Consider the following 10,319-nt stretch of genomic DNA (forward strand, 5'->3'; position numbering starts at 1 on the left):
AGAGATACAATTAAACAAAACAAACATAAACCCCCTGCTAGTTCAGAAAATAAGCTGCAAATATGGACAGAATAGAAGAATAGCAGGAGTGAACTGAAAAACAACTGTAAAGGCTCTGTTAATCTCATTATCAGACACCATCACCTGATAGGAATTGATTGTGCAGTGCTGCTGATGTTCCTGCAGATAAGCAGCAGCGTGTAATCTGTTTGCCTACGTGACAATGTTTATCCTGCTCTAATGCAAAACGATTCGGTTACTGTTTGATATGGGACTGAGCCCGCTGCACTGCCTGCTCCCATGGATGAAAAATGGAATAGTCTCCCTGTAAATGAAGCCGCTCGAGTCCATTCATTAGTGTTTATGCTCTAGTGTGCGCTGTTGTCTCTGCGGTACATGAGTAAGCTGTTAAGACTTGTGAATCACTCTGTGTTTTACCGCACTGCCTGAGAAATGAGATGATTACGGCCCAAAACGGGCCCCTCGTGGCCACTCAAGTTTCAGTGTGCCCTCGCCGTGGGCTGAGAGAGAAAAGGGCTTTCACAAAAGAGCGGATGTCTGCTAATGTATCTAACTAGCAAATGGCAAAATGAGCCAGAGGATAGTACCAACAGGTGTAAAAAGCCTCAATTGATTAAAAATTCAACCAATTACAGAACAAATATTACTGTAGCCAGACTAAGAAGCCATCTGGTTTATAAAATACCACCTGCATTAGCAGTTGGCCTCTTGAAACTTCCATGTGGAGCTTATGGCTGATGGAAAACACAATATTTAGTACATGATGTGATGGGAAGAGACATTGTTAGCCCAAATACTGTTGCTAATCATCAGCTGAACGCCTGGAATGTAAATGCCATCAGTATAGAAGTCTGTGGAGGGAGACTTGTAAGCAGATTTGTTGTCACGATATTCATCGCATGCAAAACATTTTCAGACACAATATCAGGACTGAGTACCTCAGTGCCTGCACTCCTCCAGTCATAAACGCAGGACAAATTATAATCCATTTAACCAAGATGGAAAAAAAAATCTGTTGTACAAGATGCATGACTCAACCGGCTAAGTATAGCAAAGATGCAGTTGTAATATTTATGAGAACGTGTGCTGAATCTCTGCTGAAAAAGTCAGCCGGTGCAACTGCAGTCTGAGTGGGGGGGGCTGGCAGCAACAGTCCACACAAACACACTCATGCATGCACATACGTTGCCCTAATGGAGGGCTCTTAAGCAACATCTGGGTCCTCATAGTTGGCTCAAAGACAGTGCACTCACAAAGAAATAATAAGAGACAGTGAAAGATTTTCAAGTGTAATATTTAGTGTAAACAAATTCTCTTCTGCTGATAAACAGACACAGACCAATTCTTCCAAGATTTCCTAAAATGCTGTAAAAGTGCATATAGAAGTTTTTCCTGCGGGGCATATAAGAGTTTCAAGGATGTAACTGAATATGAATACTTTAGCCCAATGCACTAATTAATGCACGCCAGTATCTTGTTATTATTAGCCATCGTGTTTTTTCCGTTCAGCGAGTATGACATAGATCCTTGTTGACACTATCAACACTCTCTGAATGAAAACAATGAAACTACGAACCAGTGTTGCTCTGTGTTTACCTAGTCTAGAGTATCCGTCATTTCCAGTTTTCATTTTTTTTTTGGGCGACAACACAGATTAGCGCCGCCTGCTGTTATGGGGACGTATTACGCCTCGCGCACGCGCAGAACGTACGCTCCAGTCGGCGTCGGTTTGGTGTGTTCGGAGGCATTTTTTGATCAGTCCGACTGCTTTTCTGGCGATGGTCAGCCGTCGGGTTGGTGTGCAGAGGCCTTAAGTCCACCACATTGGTCCAGACTGAATTATCAGACATTCATGGTTCTCAGAGGATTAATCCTACTGAGTTTAGTTCCCCTGACCGTTCTTCTAGCGCCAGTTTTGGCTTTTAGTGAAACATCTTGACAACTTCTGGATGGACTGCCATTACAATTGGTACCAATGTTCATGATTCTCAATGAATTCTGTTCACTGTGGTGATCCCCTGACTTTTTCTCTAGCACCACTATGAGATTGACATTTTGATTCAATTATCTGAACAGCTATTAGATGAATTGGCAGGACATTTCTGGTGCCATCATCAGGTCAACATTTAACTTTGTTCAGTACTTGAATGATGAGATATAATTTCCACCGGGGCCGGGGGACCCTTCTTCCAGGTGCGTATCCAGACTTTTTTCATTAAGTTGGCACAAGTGGGGTACTTACTTACGATTTGTCTCAGCTTTCCAGTCATTCCAATTTTTTGCTGTTTAAGGAGCCCAGTATGCAGAAATAATCAAATACACTAGGCAAAAATTAAACATTTATATCACATGCCAAAAACGTCATGTTCTTTGCACAAAACCTCTATGGGAATTAGCATAAAGTGGTCTGCAAAGGGGAAACTTGTGGGTACCCATAAAACTAATTTTCAATCAATTCAATATCTTGAGGGCAGAGGTCAAGGGATCCATTTAAAAATGGTTGTTCCGGTTTTTCCATCGCCAAAATTTTGCCTAACCTTGGGGCGTTATTTAGTCCCCTTCCCGAAATGGTTGCTACCAGTGGCTGCGTTAGGTCATCTATCTATTTTATTAGATAGATAGTAATAGATAGATAGATAGATAGATAGTAGATAGATAGATAGATAGATGTAGATAATAGATCGATAAGTTAGATGATAGAATAGATAGATAGCTTTCTAAAGGAAGCCTCATATAGTAAAGACAGTGCAGAGTGGAAGAGGTGAGGATAATGGGTGGCAGCTGGAGTGGTCAATTCGATTTCGGGGTGGTCAGTACCATTCTTATTTTTAGGTGATTATACACTAATGAAAACATACTTATGAATATTATATTCATTTTCTGCCAGTAGATCCTCCTAAATGTTACACACTGGACGTTCAATATGCTACAGTTTGGCCTGCTGTCAGATTTGATATACTCTTTGATATAGCTCTGATATACTCAGTAAAACACAGACAGCCTGCCTACGCGGTTCTATAATACATTTTAGCATCTGTAGACCAGCTGTTGATGCGGATGTGTTCCACGTATGTGCACTTGACATGAGGCAGCTCTGAAAAATGAAACGCCAACAGCAGCAGCAGTTAAAATTAATGTCTTCATTTAGAGACGGGATGGAAAGATATAAAAGGAAAATGTGAGTTGGTTGATTAGAATGCTATTCAGTAATTTAGCCCAGGATAATCATATTTTCTGTCTAGACCTGTTAATGTTAGGCTATTTATGTTTATGTTGTGACTGAAGTTGCAAATGACACATAATGTAGCCACAGTGCTGCAATAATGTACCTTAGATCTGTCAGTCCTATTCTTCAAATTATATCCATAAATGAATAACCTAACGTGAAGTTCAGTTAAGTTCTGGGTTAAACAATACTTTTACTCATGCATATTCATTAGTATTAGCATGATGACCAACCTAATTATTTCCTTTATTCTGCATTAGTTACTGTTATCCCTAAATGTATGAAGGAAATGCAGGAAATGAGATTCAAATCAATCAAATTTTTCTCTGGGACAGAACCCTAAAAGTCAGTTCCTGCTGTCTTGTATCTCCCGTCGTTTGCTACTCACCCCTACACCTGAATACAGATACAGATAATAGCTTTGTATTACACCTTTATTAACTGCAACACCTAATGTGACACATATGGTAGTTTAAGCTGCATATTGCCAAACTTGGAGAAGTGGACCATTAACCCAGGGTTATCTCAGCAGCTAATGGACTAGCCAATCCCAAACTGTTATTCCCAACTTTGGCCAAGGCTTGTCTACCCTCACACAAGAGTGTGCTGAGCTCCAACTTTCCTGCTAGGAAGAGCAGAGCTAAGTGATGCAAAGTAAAATGAGGTTACATTTACCACTGGCTTTTCTTAAAGTTTAGGTTAGAATAGCCTTGGGCTAAATAGCGAATCATTATTAAGGACTCCTGCCTTGGTTAAGGCAGTGGGAAGGAGAGAAAATTGTGTGTTGAATTTAGAAATACAATACAGAGCAGTACTGGAGAGCTTCACCAGGGAAGATTTAAATGCACAGCTTATATTTTTCAGTCAGAAATTAGAGTCCCATTCCCACATATGGTAGATTTGCTTTATTTGCCAGAATGGGATTTGTATGTGACTGATGACAAACTTAAAAGGAAATTTCTTTTGGGTGTCATTTTTGCAGTTTAGACAATCGTTACTATTAGTTGTCCAATTAGGTTATGTCAGTGCTGAGATATGGTTACTCTGCCAAACATGGCTTTACCATCCAAGTTGGGTCAACCCCACGAATGGATGGGATAAACAAGCCCATGGTAAACCCATATGATTTAAACCAGGGCTTCCTATGGTGGGGCCCGTCAACCAAAATTGGTCCACCATAAATTAAATCTGGCTTGCCAGAGATTTGTAGCAAAAAAAGAAAAGAAAAAAGTATTAAAAGAAATTCTAATATTCTATATTCTGCCATTTCATGTTTTGTAAGGTAAAAACATATTCTTTTAATATTTAGGATCCCTAATTATTAATTTTAAGTGAACCTAATACCATTTTGCATTTTAAATATACAATAGGTGTTTGCTTATGGTCCGTGGCCCACCATGAAGTTTCAGTTTTGGCCTTCGAAGGAAAAAAGTTTGGGCACCCCAGATATAAATCATGTAAACAAAACCATTTAAAGAAAGCAAATATTAAAGTTATGACCCAAGCTGTCTTGGCACCTTGTAGATCTTTGTTGACTTACTCAGGAGTTACAAACACATGTATATGGCAATGTGCTCACCTTTAGTTTCCCTTACAGTGTTTCTTAATTGGCTTATACACTGGAGATTGGCTGGCTGTTCATGCTGTGGTATTAGATTCTGTTGTAAAATTGAAACGTGAGAGATTTTTGAGTGAGTTTGTGGGAAAACTTCACAGACCGACATTTCCAAAACATGAGAGAATAAGACAGATGATGCAAGCTCATGACATACCTCTGCTCTCATATACTTGTTCTATTTACATCGCAGCAAATTGATATCTTGCAATCTTGACTTCACTCAACTGAATGCTTACTCAATACACTGCAAACTGGCCCACAGGAGAACTTGGCAGTACAGTTACAATTTTACCAGAGAATAACTATGTAAATCAGAGACTGTTTAGGGTAGTTTGGCTGTGACTACTGGCTTTTTTTGGATTCTACAGTTGACTGCCCCCCTCAGTGGTCACTTAATAAATGTCCAGCAAGCTAACTAGTTAGCATGTTTACTGCTACCGCTATTGGCTGTGTGAGCAGTTACTGCAGCATTATCTTACAGACCACACGGCTGTGGTTTGACAATATTAGGTGAGTTTTAGATACAATAGATACAGTTCAGTAACTAATTATTGAGAAATACATTTGTTTTCTTTTTCTAAAATGACACTGAGCTGTGCCCTCTTCATTATGTGTTATTTTTCAGGCACATTTTCTGAACAGGGTTGGTGAAAACGTTGCAGGGTCACCAACCCACGCAAGGAAGACTTTCAGGGAAAATTCTCTGATGATAAAACTGAAATACATAAAATATGATAAAACTTACATGGAAGGGATTTTGGAGGGATATTGTCAGTATTTAGTATTTAGTCTCTCATGATCAGAATTTTTCCATTTTAGAAGTTTAGCATTGATTACAGATAAGGTAATGATAAGACACTACTTTGTCAAAATAATAAAAAAAAAACAGACGAAAAGGACACTCCTGCCACAGCTCTAGGGGGTGTACCAATATTGACGATAATCGCAATATTTAGAAATGAAATACTGATATAGTGTTTACAATATACATATGGTAAAAATGTGGAAATAATCCAGTGCCTCTTAAGTCATTTCCATTTCATTCTGCATTTTGTGGTTCAAACTCCAACATAGCAGATGCACATTAACACTGGTAGTGCACGGGATGAGTGTAATTTATTTGTCAAAAAAACAGACCAAACGCACAAGAAAAGTTAAAGATGAATTTGACATTTTCTATTGATACTGTGATATCGTTATTTTGACGTCTTGACGTAAAAGGAAGTTTTTCCTTGCCATTGTCGCCAAGTACTTGCTCATGATAGGAATTGTTGGATCTTTGTAATAACAATTTAATAAGGAGTACAGTCTAGACTGGCTCTATCTGAAAAGTGGCCTGATATCACTTCTGTTATGGTTTGGTGCTGTAAAAATAAAACTGAATTACATTTTAATTGAGTTCTTTTGACCACGATACCTGTGTGGGGTAAATCTGATATCACAACAGCCCTATTTTGAAATAGATCTACAGTATATCCTTTGATTTGTTTTGAAAGCGGGAGGAAAAACGTCCCTTTAGTGTCTTGTGCCATCAATCAGTCCTGCAGATATCTGCCCCCCTCTCTTCTTGGGCCATATAACATAAAAGGCAGCAGTATGTGAGTCGTCCTACTTCTAAAATTTGTTATTGATAATAATAATGTTAATGTCCAAATGGTGCAAACTATGTTTCTGTAGTAGTTAGTTTTGCTGCAATTTAACTTCCTTTTAAACTACTACTACAGTGAGTTTTTAACTGGTTATAACACAGTATCAGGTATTGGTGTTGCTTCTATATGACTTCCATAAACAAACAAGACCATCAGTAAGAAGATTGGCAATTTTTATATAGTTATTCTTTATGCCTCCTATCTGGTTGGATTCTGTCAATTCCCCTTGAAATCAATGAAAAAAGGTGGTGGAAACACTATCGCTTTTGTCCACAGGGGCTGCCAGAATCTACACAAAATGAAAGTTCCTTGTAGGAGCTTTAAGTACAGTAATTGGTAATGTAGCTTCCCAACTACTTGTGATACATACAGTGCCTGGACAGTACACTATACTGCCCAAGGTCTGCCTGGCACTATTCTACTTTCCCTGCTGTCCTTAAGCCATTCTGTCACTCAGCAGGTAAAGTTATCTCCTTCCATTTCTGATGATGCTCAGTCAAGGCTCAATACCATCAATTTTACCACATCTATTTTTTAACAACAGTAAATTTTTCCCACATCGGCCTTCAAGTGTGGTCAGACCCTACTGCAGTGAGACCATTTGACAGTTTGGGTTTTGCGAGGGTGACAAATTTCCAATGTTCCAGGATGGGTTAAGCAGAATTTCTGCTGCATTATTGAAGAGGACATTTTCCAAATCCTGCTGTCTCTGCAGCATGTACCCAAGGGGAGATTGATGGGCAGGTATTGCTGGAGGAGAAATATTTTCATAGGCTTTTCCTTCAGTTTTTTTTTCTTTTCCTTGAGAGCAATTTGTCAGCTACAGCAGGTGACATTTTAGATGACACTGCATTAAACAAAACCTGGATAAAATGACATTCTAGTCTAAATAGAATGCCTGACGTGTGCATGAATTTGCTTGTTTTTGCTTGTGTGTGTGCATGTGCACTTCAGTGTTGATTCAGCAGGCCCGAGAAAAATGCTTCAAAAACACGCATATCTAAATTGCATTTGACATTACAGATGGAATTTAATTTACCAAAACAAATCTGCTTCTTCAGACTGTACACTTTTGACAAAACTTTTAAATGACCAAAATACATTTGCACAGACAATCAATATCATTCATGTGAGCTAAATTAATGCAATCTTCAGCTCAGCTAGTTTAAAAGGCAGCTGCTCCTATGTGGCTGGACCATGAATGTACATCTATATATTGTTTTCATTCAAACACAGCCACTGATTTCCCAGCTGAGACACTGTTTCATAAACTATAAGTCACGTTCCTCAGGTGATATAACTGTTGTGGAAGAGTAAATGATTCAGTAGATTGCTATTGACTTTCCACTGCTATAATACCTGTTGGTTGGTGGATTTTTTTAACATACAGGTTTGTTGAAGTGCTAATATTATAAATTAATTATCACAAAATCTTTAATCCTGACTTGGTGTTATTTATATAAATATGAAATTTGCTTATGTATCATGTTTAAGCTTAAAAAAACGCCGCAAAAACATATAGTCAAATGGGGGCTTGTGGAAGAATGCTACACATCCCAGTGAACAGGGAGCAACATTAGCATTAATTTGGAGTCATGGTAATGGTCACCTGACAAAGTCCAACATTCACTCATCTCTCTGCTCTGTCTCGTCTCCACTAACTCCTGAGTGAAAATTATGTCTCTTTAGCTGCTAAATGCTATGTTCATGACTTAGTCGCTAACTTTGTCTTTCTGCAGTTTGAACCTGGGCATGTAATATACTTTACAATGGCTTTATGAGCTTAAAACTGCTGCCTGCTGCTGTTGAATCAAAGTTAAAAGCTGCTGGTCTGATCAAAACCGTAAAAACTGTGGTTAATATGAAAAAATATTTTGCAGCGCAATTTAAATTTTGAAAAAATGTTGTGTATTGAAATCTTTCAAGAGCGTAAGTGGGACTGTACAAGAATCCTATGCTTCTGCTGTTGCGTCTTAAAGCAGTGGTTCCCAACATTTCTCCCTAAGGGATGCATTTTCTATCATTAAACTGACGACCCCTGACTCCCTGACATATTTTATGAATATTTCATATTATATTCAAAACGGTACAATAAACCCAAATAGTGAACTCCGTAAATGCAAGAAGTTTGTGTAAAAGGAATAATTTGGATGATTTTTTAACCACTGTCTTCAGAAATAGGTTCACTTTTTTTTAAGTCTACTTTAAAACCATACTCCCATTCCATTCAATGAATTTGTTTTTGCTGTAATCATTCCTCCAGCTTATACTGACTATTAAAAGAACACATCCTAACATTTTGAGAAGAAAATTTCCTCTTTTTGTTTCCACAGAAACTGAGCTTCACACTAAAAACAATAACTTTGGAAGATACCAACTTGATTTGTTCAATTTCTAAACAGAACAGTGGCTGTGGCTTTTGCCCCCCATCATTTAAACTGAATATGAATTTGAAAAGGTCTCTCTCCTACACACTTGGCATGGGAGGGTGAGACAAGGGGGTCATAATCTGAGAGCTAAGAGAAAGAGTTTGGTGCCAGTGTCAGGTATTAGTCCAGCAGCCAGGCTATCTTTATTAATGTAGACAGCATGAAAGTGGACATTAGAGTGCACTGATCTAAGGCCTATATTTCTTGTAGAATCAGTGGATGCTGGTATTTTGAGATAATATCAAACACTGTGATGTTGGATGATTAGGAGGAACAAGTGCCTTTCAGTCAGCTGCTCTCTTTCTCTGTGATATTGCAAAAATATTTTAGAAATGTTTTTGTATATGAAGGGCAGGAATAAATCATCTACATGTACTGATCAAAAACACTTTGAAACTCCACTGATAAATAATGGATATTTTCTGCAACAAGGAACTAAAATAGTTGTGAGGAATATGTCATTTTAAGAAAAACTGACAAGAAACAAAAAGGTTGACTCGCAAGTCTATAAAAATGCGCTTTTATAGATTAGTTTGTTTCTGCCCTCTCTTCTCGTTTAGCTTTTTTTCAATTTTCACCATGAATATTTCCTATTTTCTTATCTTGCATCAACATTAAATCCTTTGTCAGATAAAGAATTGCCCAAATATTTCATCTAGTATTTGCCTGTCTGGAGACTTGCACTCCTGGGAGGAGATGATGGTGGACAGTTTAATAGAGAAGATCAAATGAAGTTGATATGATTCGGTGAGAGCAGCCGTAACCGGAGCGGTCACAGCTGGCCACCGGCACGGGACGCCTGTCTATTGAAGTGACACTGGATACAGCTTTTTCCCGGGCCTGGTCCAACGCTGCTGCAGTGTCCTCGGAGAGGACTGACAGTGGGACAGAAACTCTCTCCTGGCCTGTCCCATCTCACTTCGGCTGATGAACCCAACCTGATAGGGTTCAGAAAACACTTCGAGGGGGTGCTGCCTGATATCAGCTGGCCGTCCGCTCAGCCGACAGCGAGCGAGCTGAGATCCTGTTGACAAGAGGCTTTCATATCTTTCCTGTGGAGCACACGCAGCACTTCACACATAACACACATACACCCACGTGCGTGTGGGACTCAGAAATAGCTAGGCTTCGTAGTAGAGGTGCTACTTTTCACAGTGTCCCAGTAGGAGAGTGCAAAGACACTGTCACACCAAATGTTGAGAGATGAGTATGAACTGAAACAAATTGCGGGAAATAATCAAAGTGGACCCCTCACATTTGTGTGATGTAGAAGTTTAGGATTAGGAAACAGATCATTTGCTGGAGGTCGGGAGACATATACAAAATATACTTGGCTGGTGACTGGATAAACTATCTGTCTATCATCGTCTATCATA

The sequence above is a fragment of the Morone saxatilis genome, unplaced genomic scaffold (assembly GCF_004916995.1).
Source record: "Morone saxatilis isolate NCDOM2014 unplaced genomic scaffold, NCSU_SB_2.0 Contig16, whole genome shotgun sequence".
NCBI lineage: Eukaryota > Metazoa > Chordata > Actinopteri > Moronidae > Morone > Morone saxatilis.